At 41.0% G+C, this 15,887-nt stretch overlaps 1 long non-coding RNA gene across 1 annotated transcript; it reads right to left on the reverse strand.

The window, feature by feature from the left end:
* Window positions 1-246: 246 nt before the first annotated feature.
* LOC143516495 (uncharacterized) lies at window positions 247-6,788 on the reverse strand. The gene is made up of 3 exons (XR_013131707.1): window positions 1,062-6,788; window positions 647-862; window positions 247-551 (listed from the first exon to the last, which is right to left on the reverse strand). It is a non-coding gene; the product is annotated as an uncharacterized LOC143516495 (long non-coding RNA).
* Between the last annotated feature and the right edge of the window lie 9,099 nt (window positions 6,789-15,887).

Consider the following 15,887-nt stretch of genomic DNA (forward strand, 5'->3'; position numbering starts at 1 on the left):
GACTTTGGAATTCAGAATTCCCCAGGATTTACATGTTATTAAACCATGGTATACCTAGGTGATAGATTTATATGTTTGTGATGGAAAAAAACACATTGTTATTGCTATATTTTAAGCATAAATGAAGATGTGAATGTTCTTGATGGCAAATAAATTTTGATACAGCAATGATGTATTAAGGGGAGAAACAGTACTTGAAATAAAATGTTTATTTTCCATATTTGCAGTATATTTCATTATATGTATTACTGTTACTCCATATTTCAAACATATTCATGTGAGCTTCAAGTAGTTGGAAAGGTAAAATTATAAAATCTACTCAGTTAATGTCTAATCAGAACAATTACAGCTGTGATATGTCTTTGAGACAAAGGTACAGTTGTGCTGCAGTCTCCCAGTTGCTTGGCTTTTGTAGCTGTCTGTGTTCCATCACAAAGTCCAAGTACTCCTGGATGTTTGGGTCACCACACGGATTAACCGTCTGTCTTATCTCAGGAAAACCATCCAGTTCTGTCTGTTCAACTCTAAAGCCACAGTCTCTGGAGCCAAATCTAGATTGAGGAATGGATCTTAATAAAGCATTCATTTACATATATGTCACAAATAACAGCTACAGTAAAGAAACAATACATCACTAATTAGTTACCTGTGTGGTAAGTAGTAAAGTTCATTAGGCACTCCAGGACATGATGCTGTTCTTGAAGTTCGAATCCTGTGACTGTTCCATAGTGTCACACATTCATCCAGGTCCTTCTGTACGACATCGCCAAAGCAAAACCTCAGTAAACACTGATGTTCATGACTTCCACTGAAGTGTCCTGCATCTCGGAGGTCAGCAAATAGTTCCATCCAGAACTGAGACCTTTAGAAATGGAGTGCAATAATAATGGACTATAGTCAGGTTAAATATACTGTACAATGTAACTGGTGTGTTTACGCTGAATTTTCTTCCTATACAGTGATATTCATGTCAGTTAATCTACATGATTATGAATGACAGTAAAAATGTTATATCTTTAGGCTAATAGCAATTATGAAAACAAATCCTTAGGGCTGCATACCTTCCCTTTCTCAATATCGACCACCACGACTCAATGCGTTGATTGCTGGTGGATGAGCCATACATGTGACTAGACACTCCTGAGTAGTAGTCGGTGTGCTGGTGTCGAAGAGTGCACTGAACTGCAGCCATAAGGCCATTCTCTGTACCACAATCGGTCCTCAGTCTCATGGGGACAACACCAAGTTTTTGTGCACAAGAGAGGAAATTGCGAGCGATTACTGATGGGTTATTATTTGTTGGTCCACATACAAGCCACAATACTTTCCGTGAAAACCCATCTATGCAGCCCGAAATGGCCAATCCAAATGGCTTGAGTTTGTCGTAACCATCAGAATGCCATATATAGTTGGGCCCCATTGAATAGTAGGTCCTTCTGACGAACCTTCTGCGTGCTCTCATCTCGCATCCTCGAGGATTGAGCTCCCGGAGTAACACCATAACATCATCTCTCTTTACTCGCAAATTGTACTTTTGCCGAAGTACTTGCCACATCGTTCGGTAGCCAAAGAGCTGCCCTGGTCCACGGAGCTCCAACCGTATAGCATTCTTGACAGCGTTTGTAGAGGAATAGTTTTTTCTGCGGTACACTCCACTCCTTTTCAGTTTCATTTTAAGACACCCGCAAGCTAATGTTTACACCGTGTAAAGAGGACATCATATCGACGATTACATCATAGGAGTGACCTTCATTGAAGTAGCCTATACAAAAACGCATTACGTCGTCTTCTGACTGCTCTTTTAAAAACTCCAAAGACTTCCCACATGAAAAACAAAAACTTGCCAACTGGCTAAAATGGGTGCCGCAAAATGGACAAAACATTGCTAATCTTGACTTGACCGCTAACTCCACTCACTCTATCCCCACGAACAAGTTTGATTGACACAATGGTCAGCAACAAGCACTTCCTTTGTTTTGTACCTACCCTTTCCGTCAGATTCGCCGTTTGTAAATTTGTAAAAAGTTTCATTTTAAGACACCCGCAAGCTAATGTTTACACCGTGTAAAGAGGACATCATATCGACGATTACATCATAGGAGTGACCTTCATTGAAGTAGCCTATACAAAAACGCATTACGTCGTCTTCTGACTGCTCTTTTAAAAACTCCAAAGACTTCCCACATGAAAAACAAAAACTTGCCAACTGGCTAAAATGGGTGCCGCAAAATGGACAAAACATTGCTAATCTTGACTTGACCGCTAACTCCACTCACTCTATCCCCACGAACAAGTTTGATTGACACAATGGTCAGCAACAAGCACTTCCTTTGTTTTGTACCTACCCTTTCCGTCAGATTCGCCGTTTGTAAATTTGTTTCGGTAGCCTACTGGTAAAAGTGTTTCGGTAGCTGGTAAAAGTGTTTCAATACTTGTAAATTCGTTTTTTGTATTTTTGTAAATTTGTTTCCTAAAATGTAAACTTGTTTTGCCCTTATCGGCCACCGTAATCAAATGAATATTGTCAAAACAACAACAGCGCATGATTGGCGTCATTTGGCTCAGTTATGTGTAGATTCTAACGCAACACCCCATGTGTCTATTAGTAAATTGTTGGTTCTCATGCCTAAGAGCGACAACGCGGTAAAAATCGATCATGTGCTTTGTCTGTGTACATATATAATAGACATTTGTGTGGTAAAACTTTCAACAAAGAAACAGATTAATGTTTGCAAGGTGATTGAATACCTAGTTGAGAAAAATGTTGATGTGTGTGTGGAATTTCTAGATTTCATTGATGCGTTGTAACCTTTTTGAATAAAACATCCAACCAAACAAATCTTGAGGGTCATTATTTTCATCAACACTTTCTATCAACATGGCAGACCATATGAGAACAGCTTATTACGCACCGTCTAATTCTGGCTCATTAGGTGGTAGAAATCGTTTGAAACTGGGTGTTTTAGAGAATACCAGTGTGCTGTTACAAGTTCAATGTAACCGTTAATGTTTTTGTCTTAGTGAATAGCACCATCTTGTGGCGAGTCTTAGAATATGTGTTTCTGTTTTCTGTTAAAACTGAGGTCATACAGAAAGTTGACCACAGCACATGTTTGCTATAGCACACAGTAGAGAAGTTAGCCATCTCCAGTTCATCGCTTCAGATCTGTTTTCATCCTGCTCGTTGGTGGCATCCTCTGTATGCATCAACATATATTTTATGTTTATTCATAAATCTTCAGTATATGTTAATATTTTTATGTTTTGTAATATTGTTGACAGTGTCAGCTAAATTGATAAATGACTGTGTTAAACGTCATCTCTTAGAATGTGAACTATACAGTACATATACATATACTGGTCTCTGTAATTAGAGAGAACGCGTGCGATGTAGGTGTTGTTTATGATAAACGTGTAGCTAAGCAGACAATCAGGTTAATGCTTTGCTGTACTTCTTTTCAGTTTCACCCTTTTCAAATCATGAAACCTGTGGACAAATAGGCAAGTGTCTTCAGAGTCGTGGTTGAAGAAAGGTGTTTATCTGACTGTCAAGTCACATCATCCCTTATGTGAATAGAGGACAGTACAGTGAAAAGAGGCTTCCATACCATAGGACAACACAGTTCTCAGCCTAACTCAAACTGGTATCACACTTTCGTGTTTGGCTACATCAGTGAATATTCTCTCTTGTACTATGGATGAAGAACAGGCATCTTCAAAACACACTAGGTCTTGTGCCTCGCGTTCTTCCCTGCACTCCAGAAATTCAGCCACAGCCACTGCTGCCACAAAGGCTCGGGCAAGAGCCGAAGCTGCTAAAGCACGACTGTCTTTCGCTGAAAAGGAGATGCAACTGAAATTAGAGAAAGCTCAACTACAGGCTGCAATGGAAATGCTAACACTTGAGAAAGAAACTGCCGTAGCTGTAGCTGAAGCTGAGGTTCTGGAAGCAGCATCAGACGCCAGTAATGAGAAACAAACTCCAACTCGATGCGGTGCCACTCGATCCTAAACAGCGTACAAAGGATTACATTGTAGAACAGGCCAGTGTATATGAAGACAAACATGTAGCTTCAAAGGCAGATGTACTCCCTCACGGCGAGAGGAGACAGGTGCAGGTAGACTCAAGACAACACCATTCTCTCTGCATCCCACGCATCAAAGAAAAAGATAGTATTTCTTCTGTTATCAACATAAGTGTTTTAGATCCTCCTCCACCTGTGGATCGTTCAAGAGCTCAGAACCCATTTCATGCTTCAGAGTCACCCCATGATGCAACAATTGGGCAAGACACCAGCCAGTGTTCTCCCTTTCTCCATAGACATGTACCACCAATTTCTCACTGTTATGATTCCAACATGACAGATTTTGTCAGGTTCCTTGCTCGCCGTGAGCTTGTCAGTACTGGCCTACTTCAATTCAATGACCAACCTGAAAGCTACAGAGCCTGGCAACGCTCTTTTCAGAATGCAGTGGGAGGTTTAAACTTGACATGCAGTGAAGAGATGGATCTCTTAGTCAAGTGGCTGGGAAAGGAGTCGGCTGACCATGCTAAGCGTATAAGAGACATCCATGCTAAGGAGCCAGAAAAGGGACTGAGGATGATTTGGACCAGATTGAATGAATGTTTTGGTTCATCTGAGGCAATTGAGAATGCACTTTTCCAGAAACTAGAGAGATTTCCCAAGGTTGGCAACAGAGATTACACGAAGCTCAGAGATTTAAGTGATCTTCTGATGGAATTACAAGCAGCTAAGTTAGAAGGAGATCTTCCAGGGCTTTCTTACTTAGTCACCCCCAGAGGTGTCAATCATGTGGTCCAGAAGTTACCCTACAGTCTGCAGGAAAAATGGCTATCATTTGGATCAAACTACAAAGACCAATTCCAAGTGGCATTTCCTCCCTTTGCTGTCTTTGTGGACTTTATCAGCCAACAAGCACGTATAAGGAATGATCCAAGTTTCAGTTTTACAGGACAACTGGATGTTCCCAGCAAAACAGACAAGCCTCTTGGAAACAAAGAAGAAACAGAGAAGTCTCCGTACTCAAAACTGAGATTCCTGCTGCAGACCAAGATGGGTATAAAAGGAGGACAGAAAATCCAGAAAAAATATGCCCTATTCACAAAAGGCCCCATACACTGAGGAAATGTCGTGCCTTCCGTGAGAAACCTATTGAGGAGCGGAAAGCTTTTCTTAAAGAGAACAGAATCTGTTACAGATGCTGCGTGTCTACATCTCACACTGCCAAGGACTGCAAATTGAGCAATAAATGCAGCGAATGTGACAGTGAAAAGCATTCCACTGCCCTCCATCCTGGACCAGCACCTCGGATTAAAGAAACAAGCCCTGACTCTGAGCATGGTGGGGAGGAGAACATCTTGCCCTCATCAGAGACAACTGCTCTATGCACTGAAGTCTGTGGTGGTGATTTCACGGAGAGGTCCTGCTCGAAGATTCTTTTAGCCAAAGTTTATCCTACAGGTACCCGAGACAGATCCATAAAGGTCTATGTAATCCTCGATGAATAGAGCAATAGATCCCTGGCTAGTTCTGAATTCTTTGATATCTTTAACATCAAAGGTCCCAGTTCTCTTTACTGTCTCAAGACCTGTTCAGGAGTGTCAGACAACATGGTTAGAAGAGCTTCAGGGTTCCAGATAGAATCTATAGATGGGAAAGTAAGTCATCCTCTTCCAAGCCTCCTGGAATGCAACGAGATTCCAAACAATAGAATGGAGATTCCTTCTCCCAGTGCAGCTCTCCATCATACCCACTTGAGATCAATTGCTCACCTTATCCCAGAGCTGGAACCTAAAGCTGCCATAATGCTGCTTTTAGGTTGTGATGTGATCAGAGTCCATAAGGTTCGCAAACAGTTAAACGGACCTCAGGATGCCCCATATGCCCAAAAGCTCGACTTGGGATGGGTGATTGTTGGAGATGTCTGTCTAGGAAGGGTCCATAAACCAGCAACAGTACACACACTCTATACCAGTGCTTCAGAGAAAAGACATCCTACCATCTTTGAGCCTTGCCCTAATGTTATCCAGGTGAAGGAGCGATACAGCTCAATACCTTCATATATTCAAGCTGAGTTCCCTAGAATGAGACACACCTACAGTAAAGATGACAGCCAGTTTGGCCATGCAGTTTTCCAGTTTACCAGTGAGGATAATCAAATAGCTCCATCCATAGAGGACATCACCTTGGAAATCATGGAACAAGGCCTCAAGAAAGACAAAAGCAACAGCTGGGTGGCCCCACTGCCCTTCAAGGCACCAAGACAACGTCTCCCTGACAACAAACCCCAAGCTCAAAACCGACTCCATTCACTCATACGTAGCCTTAACAGAAAAACAGAGATGAAACAGCACTTATTGTCATTTATGGAAAAAATATTCGAGAATGACCATGCAGGAGAAGCACCCTGTCTTAAAGAAAATGAAGAGAGATGGTACTTACCCATTTTCGGCGTATACCACCCAAAGGAACCTGGAAATATCCATGTGGTATTCGATTCCAGCGCTCAACAAAACGGAGTGTCACTCAATGACGTTCTGTTAACACTAGAAGCGCCAAAGCTCCGGTCATTTGACCACTGTGACGTCTACTAGAAGCGCCGCCTCTGGTCGACCTAATTATACCTAGAAGCGCCGAGCACCGGTCACTTGACCGCAGCAGCACAAAAAATTATAATATCTTTGCACTGGATCCAATTTCAGAACCCTCCTTTCATGACTTTTCCCAGAATTGTCCTTTTAATAAACTAGTATTTTTACATTGTTAAAAGAAACCCTGCACATGCTAGTTTCAATCGATTTCGCTCGTATCTCTGTAATATTGTCGTCGTCGCCTACACTTCAAGACTGTGATTCTCTTTTCTGCCAGCGGGTGTCGCAAAGATTCGTATGTCATTTAATATTTAGTATAACTAAATAAAGATCAATAGTTTTCAAAACTAAATTATTCAAAGTACAAACTGATTATTGTGTAAAGACAAAACGGAATTCGTCCGTTGAACGAAAGTGAAAGTGTTTCACTTTCCAAAGTCTTAAAATATATACTTTATTTATTAATATTATTTAATATATACTATATATAAGTTTACATCAATGGTTTTCAAACCGTGAGAGCGTCTTGCTTTGCCTAATAAATGCTTTAGTAGTTTGCAGGAATTCTGCGAATGGTAATTAGCCTACTTATCAAGTCAATATCTCAAAGAAATGATCTCTCGGGTATAATCCCTCTTCGCCAGGGCTAGCTGTTAGATACATACATTATGTATGGCTGCTTTTGACACACTGGCATTACAAAAGAATTAAGCAGAATGCAAGTTACGTATGTAAATGCATACCTTTGCGAGCGAAACTGAGATGATGGCATGGGCGGTGCTGTTATGAACACTTTATTCACAATAGCATTCATGAGGCAACGTGAGCTATAAATTCGTCGGGACGCGGCTACACAGTTTGAGTGAAAACTCTGCTTGGGCGATCGAACAGCAACACAGTTTGCTTGAAAGCTCGGTTTTGGCGTTTGAACAGCAACATAGTTTGCGTGACTCCTCGGTTTGGGCGTTTGAACAGCAACACAGTTTGCTTGAAAGCTCGGTTTGGGCGATCGAACAGCAACACAGTTTGCTTGAAAGCTCGGTTTTGGCGTTTGAACAGCAACATAGTTTGCGTGACTCCTCGGTTTGGGCGTTTGAACAGCAACACAGTTTGCTTGAAAGCTTGGAGGTTTATTCTCAAGTTCACAATTCACTACATAAATGTAACTTAATTTGAGGTGGGGAACGAAACTTATGCAATATACGCTAAAGAGAGACGGGATGCACCCGTTGTTGGCCTGTAGCTGTGTTCTACAACCTCCAAAACCTGGCTGTAATTAATAAATATTGTTCAAACAGTGCATGAACATTAACCACAGCGGTGGAGGTTTATTCTCAAGTTCACAATTCACTACATAAATGTAACTTAATTTGAGGTGGGGAACGAAACTTATGCAACGCTAAAGAGAGACGGGATGCACCCGTTGTTGGCCTGTAGCTGTGTTCAAAACCTGGCTGTAATTAATAAATATTGTTCAAACAGTGCATGAACATTAACCACAGCGGTGGAGGTTTATTCTCAAGTTCACAATTCACTACATAAATGGAACTTAATTTGAGGTGGTGAACGAAACTTATGCAATATACGCTAAAGAGAGACGGGATGCACCCGTTGTTGGCCTGTAGCTGTGTTCTACAACAACCTCCAAAACCTGGCTGTAATTAATAAATATTGTTCAAACAGTGCATGAACATTAACCACAGCGGTGGAGGTTTATTCTCAAGTTCACAATTCACTACATAAATGGAACTTAATTTGAGGTGGGGAACGAAACTTATGCAATATACGATACATGTAAATCACCGAATGGTGATAACGCTCGGTGATAACACGGTCATTAGGACGTGGGATCACACATCGGCTATTCACCGATCAAACACCTCATTTGAAACGGCAACACAATACGGCAAGATAAAAAAGTGAACATTAGAGAGGACAGAGGCAACTATATTCGTGAAGCCATCCGTATCATTTTAATAATTTTGCGTTTTGTTACGCAAAGGTACATAGCCTACCTTTTATAATGATATTTTTGTAATTATTTTGCCTATTTATGCTTTTTGTTCTTTGTCTAACACAAAACATTATAGACATTTATTTGTAGATTTGTTATGTTCACCATAGCCTACAATTCACTAACATACACAACTTTTAGACATTAAAACTTGAAATGGCGTAACATTGAGTATACAAACAAACTTGCTTTAGCTCGGTCTACGGGCTTCACTTTGCTACTCTGAGTATCGAACAAGCTTTTTGTGGATGTGGGGTGGAAGGCTGCAGCGCAGTCTGTTTCATTAGCAAGACAAAAGACGTGAACGCTTCACAGTGGGGGTGCGGGCCAGTGGGTTAGTGGTGTGGCGAACGTACATGATAATATAGTGACATATATGCCAACAGAATAACACACAGACAAATAAGCAAACTATTACACTAACCAAGCAAACTATTACACTAACCAAGAAACAAAACTGAAACTATATTTTGCATTTACGTTTTCGCACAAACCAGGAAATGCAATATGAAACTAAACAAAACTGACAATGGGAAAGCTACTGAGAACAAGGTCACAAGGCACTGATTCTAAAAGGTTTAGTCACATTAATTTGTTAACATATTGACGTTACGTGCAAATGTCACCATTACGAATATTTTGTTTGGGCGGCTCATTCTTCCTTTTGTGCAAAACGCCATCTAGCGTTAATTATGTGTCAGTACCAGCTCCCCTGTGTAAAGACTCAGCGGTCTTTTGACCGCCCGAGGCGCGCTTTAAGTAGGTGAAAACAACACGGCGCTAGTAGGAGGTGGTGAAATCGGTCAGATGACCGGCCCTCCGCGCTTCTAGGTATAAGTATGTAAATGAGGCGCGGTGCTTCTAGTGTTAACTGGGCCAGATCTTAACAACTCTCTTTTGGGAGTGTTAATCAGATTCCGCAAGAAAGCTGTTGCTGTGACTGTAGATATACAGCAAATGTATTATTGTTTTCTTGTGAGAGAAGATGACAGGAACTTTTTAAGATTCCTGTGGTTCAGAAATAACGACCCTAGCCAGGACATCACTGAGTTTCGCATGAGGGTTCACGTGTTTGGAAACAGGCCTTCTCCAGCAGTGGCTATCTACTGCCTCAGACAGTCTGTTAAAGAAGGAGAGCCAGAGGTCAAACAGTTTGTCAACAGGAATTTTTACGTTGACGATGGGCTCACGTCCCTTACAAACGTTGAAGCTGCAGTCAATTTATTAAAGAAAACACAGGACACACTAGCCAAATCCAATTTGAGATTGCACAAAATTGCCTCAAATAAGAAGGAGGTTATGGAAGCTTTTCCATCTCAAGACCTCGCAACTGACTTGAAGGACTTGGACCTTGCTTCAGATACACTACCAGAACAGCACAGCCTGGGGTTAAACTGGGATCTCAAATCTGATACCTTTGCCTTTAAATGTTCAGATGAAGAGAAGCCTTTCACCTGACGTGGTGTCTTGTCTGTTGTGAATAGTGTGTATGACCCATTGGGTTTTGTTGCTCCAGTTACCATTGAAGGCAAGGCCATCCTCAGAGAGCTTACACAAGGGAATGTTGACTGGGATTCCACACTGCCAAAAGAGATGGAAGACAAGTGGATTTCTTGGCGAAACTCACTCAAAGATCTAAGCAGTCAAAGTGTTTTGTCACTCTAATGGCAGAAGTGGCAGCCATCATCAATGCCAGACCACTGGTCCCAGTGCCTACTGACCCAAAAGACCTAGTCATACTAACACCTGCCATGCTTCTTACACAAAAATCAAGTGTTCCATCTGCTCCTCCAGGTGACTTTGGAAGCAAAGACCTTTTCAGACACCAGTGGCGGCAAGTCCAGCACCTTGCTGAAATCTTTTGGGACCGATGGAGGAAGCAGTACCTCTCTACACTGCAGCCATGCCGGAAATGGCAAGACAGTCAGCAAGACGTGGAGCTAGGAAGCATAGTGCTACTCCCAGATGACCAATTGAAGAGGCATGAATGGCCTTTAGGGCTCATCACTCAGGTCTTTCCCAGTAAAGATGGAAAAGTCAGAAAAGTGGAAATCAAGGTCTCTAGAAGGGATGGGACCAAACTTCTCATGAGGCCTATCTCAGAAATTGTCCTCATTCTTTCCCCAAACACGGACAATTAGTCTTATTCACTTACATGGTTAGTGGCATTCAATCATGCCAGGTGGGGAGTGTGCTGTTACAAGTTCAATGTAACCGTTAATGTTTTTGTCTTAGTGAATAGCACCATCTTGTGGCGAGTCTTAGAATATGTGTTTCTGTTAAAACTGAGGTCATACAGGAAGTGGACCACAGCACATGTTTGCTATAGCACACAGTAGAGAAGTTAGCCATCTCCAGTTCATCGTTTTTAGATCTGTTTTCATCCTGCTCGTTGGTGGCATCCTCTGTATGTATCAACATATATTTTATGTTTATTCATAAATCTCCTTCAGTATATGTTAATATTTTTATGTTTAAAAATGCAGGCTTTAATGCAGGTCTGGGAGGAGATTCCTCAGGAGAACATTCGCCACCTCATCAAGAACATGCCCGGGCATTGTAGGGAGGTCATACAGGCACATGGAGGCCACACGCACTATTAAGCCTCATTATCCAGACCCAGAGGTGGAAAGAGTACTGAAAAATTGTAACTGAGTAAAAGTATCATTACTTTGCCTAAAATCTACTCAGAGTAAAAGTAAAATTACCCATCTCGAAATTTACTCGAGTAAAAGTACAAAATTACTTCATTTAAAATGTAATTTGAGTAAAAGTTACTTAGTTACTTTCAGTTATTTAATGAATGGATGAATCATGAACCAAATTCAGCACAAGTTGTTTTAATCGATTTCAAAGCGTATTTAAGTGCACATCCACACTTGCGAAAAGATCAGCTGGGCTCAGGAACATACTGTACTTCCTCACAGCACAAGGACAGTCACAACCTGTACCATAAAGTCCAAACAATTTTCAGTCCTATTGTCCAATGGACAACACTATGATAAGAATAAAGACATTTTAATTACAAATTATTCAAAAAACAAAATGCACACAAAATTAAGTGCCCACAAGATGCCACAAATCAAAATAAATGCAACAGGATTCCACTACTCAGAATAAAATGCCCACAGGATCCCACATCAAAAATTAAAAAATGCTCATAGGATCCCAAAATTTAAAAGTAAGTGCTCACAGGATCCAACTATTCAAAATACAGTGCCCACTGGATCCCACTATTCACAATAAAATGCCCACAGGTTGCCACAGCTCAAAATAAAATATAAAATGACCACAGGATCCCACATCTCAAAATAAAACAAAATGCGCACAGGATTCCACTATTTAAAACGCTCACAGGATCCAACTATTCAAAATACAGTGCCCACAGGATTCCACTTTTCACAATAAAATGTCCACAGGATCCCACAGAACCTGATAGATAGAAGATTTAAAGATAGAACAATCTCATCCTTTTGGAAAAAAAGTGCACCAGATTACGACTTGATTATGAGACAATGGAAAGGGCGCGCGCAAGGCAAGGCCACGCAATTGGCCTTCAGTTCTGGGACTCAGAAGTTTAAATTTCTGCCCGCATTTAATTTTTCACCATCAATATTTTTTTACTCAGTAATGTGAGGGTGTTCAAATGTAGTGAAGTAAAACTACTTGGGTCAAAATGTACTCGAGTAAAAGTAAAAATTACATATTTCAAAAACTACTCAGAAAATTACAAATTACTCGTAAAAAGTACTGAATTACAGTAATGTGAGTAAATGTAATTAGTTACTTTCCACCCCTGTCCAGACCTCATGGGATAATATTGATTTACATTAATCATTTTAATGTTATTTTGTTCTCAACACATTCCACTATGTAATAAATAAAGATATTTTATTAATAGAATTGTTTTTTATATATATAATCACACATCCACACTTCACTGTGTTTGCAGTCTTCTTTAACAAAGCACTAGTTTTGTTCAACATGAACAATCAGGACTGGTCCTACAAACTCATTCCATTGAGGGCAGCTGGGGATTAGCTTTTTTCCATGTATTTAATGCAGCATTTTAAATTGCAACTTTAGAGAGAGACTCTAAACACTTGTCTCAACTTTAGTGAAACAAATGTCATATGTGTTGCTGAGCTTGGAGAAGTAGCACTTCAGTTGATAAAGCTGGGCTCCTCTATTCCCCACACATGCCTTGGCTTTGTTCTGGATAGCCATTTATAGTACCTCAGTCTCAGTGGGAATAGCACTTCAGCTTAATAAAACCAGGCTTTTTATAGTGTACACATTAAGAAAATTACCCATCTTCTTTAATTATGCTAATGTCCTCTCCAATTCCTCTGAAGTGTACAATCAATCAGCCTGTTAAAGAAAAATCTATCAATTATAACATTTTTGACACGTCTTTTGTACAATAAAAGAATAAAAAAGCTTCATTCTGTGTACCTTTACCTGAATTTGTCTTGGGATCTACATTTATTTATAGTAGTCTGTACTACTGCAGAATCTACTGTACACTGCATGCATGACTGCCAGTGGAACTACCTCAGTTATCCTTTTTATGATAGACCCACTGTGAGCAGTAGCAGGCTGAATCCTAATGTACAGAGTGGTCCCAACTGTTTATGTCTGACCAAAAAAGCTCATGGCTTGTCACTTTATAGCAGTACAATTTCTGAAAACATACTGCTGAACAAAAAAAAAGGTCATGACTGGAATGTCTTGAAACATGTTTTTCACTTACTCACAAATCACAAATGACATAATGGCCCCTAAACAAGCAGAAACTGAAAACTACAGACCTGGCAGAGTATCACCATAGAACGTTTTTTGAAGAGCTATTGTGGCACTTAGCTTTGATGTAACTGGTGAGTTGTTTTTGATGTCAGGGCTGCGGTTTGTGCAATGTTAGTGGGAGCTAAAGGGTGAGCTGGGTTACATGTGATGTGAGGTCCAGTGCTTGTTAATGTATATCATCACATAGACCAGAGCATTGGCAGCTTCAGTAACATTGATCTCTGAATAAGTGTGTGTATGTGTGGATGGGTGAAGGATCAGTTTTCCTCGGATTGATTAAAGAACAGACATTATAGAAATTATGGAGTAAAATGAGAGTGTGTTGCGGCAGGAGTGGGAGGTGGACACATGCATTAAATAGCTGAACTTTTGCTGGGTTAATCTCCGTCTCTAAGATTGCAATATGAATGAGTCATACTTAATTCAGACATAATACACTCAGGCATGAACAAATGACTATACCGAAAAGCGAGGCTACGAATTTACAAACAGGTTTATAACAAAAGGGATGTATTAACATGACACAATACTAATGGACAACATAAGCAGATGATAAGACAAACAAACTAGAGATACAAAACAACTATAACACAACCATAGACGAATGAATGTTCAATTTATATAGCACCTTTCAAGATACCCAAGGTCGCTTTACAATTTTAACACAGGTACAACTCTTACACAACCAATCACACACTGACGACAAGTGGCCAATCGCGCACAGTGTACTCTCTACTGGGATCCACAGCCCCCCTGGGGAACTGAATGGGGTGCAGAAAGGGGAGAGAGGCCAGAGCACCATCCACCACTGGACATACAAGCACGCACACTCAGACAACTGCTTTTTATTGAACATGAAGAGAGGGAGAATTTGTCAGGGACTGCCAATTTACCTAACCTCCATGTCTTTGGACTGTGGGAGGAAACCCACGCAGACACAAGGAGAACATGGAAACTCCACTTATATAGGGACTTGAACCCAAGACCCCAGTGTTGAGAGGCAAACATGCTAACCACCAAGCCACCGTGTTGCCCAACTAGATACTGAGGAATGAGCACAAAGCTAACGTGAACTAAAGAACATAAACCAGGGACTGTTACGCATTGGAATGTGAACCCGCACACAACGCATGTAATGTTGAACAGGGAAGACCCAAATGCCAATCACAAAATAAAACAGTGAACTGAAACCTCCGCCAAAAGGAATGCGGGAAAAACGCCAAAAGAAAAAACCTCAGTTAAAGGGAAAAACAGAGGGAAACTCGAAACAGAAAGAGAAACCAAAAGATCGCAGAATACTCAACACGAGGAAACCAAAACAAAAGAAACAAACTGAAGACGCCACAGGAAGTAGCTGGCTCTCAAACCACAATGGGGAGCAAACAAAAACCCTTCTCAAAATATCAAACGAAACTGGATAGAGAAACAACAGGGCTGGAAAACTTGAGAATGGCCAGAAGTGGCGAAGAGGTGAGCGAACTCGGAAACGACAGGGAGAACAGCGAATAAGGTAAGTGCAACGAAGACACATTGAACACAAGGAGAAGGCTGGCTGAAAGCGCGTGGAGACAGCAACAAACAACTCAGCAATGAGACTTTGCAGCCGTCCTCCTAAAATAGGAAGGCGAACAGCTGCAGGTCATCATTGCTGATTGCGTGTTTGCGAACGTGTTCGCGCACAGACCAGCGTTAGTTCGCGAGCGCTGGTCCGCGAACGAGTGTTGGCACGGGAGCGAGCACTGGCTCGTGAGTCTCCTCCTGTGGCAACAGGAGGAGCTGCTCCGGGTACAGCCCTGACAGGGACAAAAATACAAGACTAACCTAAATGAACACTAATACACAAAAGGCACTAAACCACATGATATAGAGCAGTGATTCTCAACTGGTGGGTCGCAACCCAAAAGTAGGTTGCAAACACATTCTGGGTGGGTCGCGGACAGCTTGTAAAAAAATTTATAGGCTACTCTTCTAATTTTGCATTCACCTTTTATCTTGAAAAAAGACAGAGGCACACATCAGACATGCCAGTGTTCCAGATTGCGACTAAAATGGTCACAATCACAACCATAAATATTAACTTGCGAGTAATATAATTATTTCACTCGCCAGTAGCGACAGGCGATACAACAGCATAACTTTTTCTTTTGAGGTTGTATTTTTAAAGTTAAACAATATGCTGTAGATCCCACTCACATGTTCATCTCTGCCCATCAACAAATGCGGGAATCCGATCACGTGACTCGTAAAGCAGCGGAGCCAAACTGAACCTTTAGCACCAACCTTTACGCCAAGCGAAAAATATCATTTTTTCACAGTCTACATTTTTGTCGGACCCAAAGAGGACACACTTTTTTATAACTGTACATAGTTTTAAGTAAATTTTAATGGGATCAAAAGTCACTCGTATGCATACTAGGAAACTTCAGTCAAGTTGGTTTCACGTTCGCATATTCG

This window comes from Brachyhypopomus gauderio, chromosome 6 (genome assembly GCF_052324685.1).
Source record: "Brachyhypopomus gauderio isolate BG-103 chromosome 6, BGAUD_0.2, whole genome shotgun sequence".
NCBI classification, from domain to species: Eukaryota; Metazoa; Chordata; class Actinopteri; order Gymnotiformes; family Hypopomidae; genus Brachyhypopomus; species Brachyhypopomus gauderio.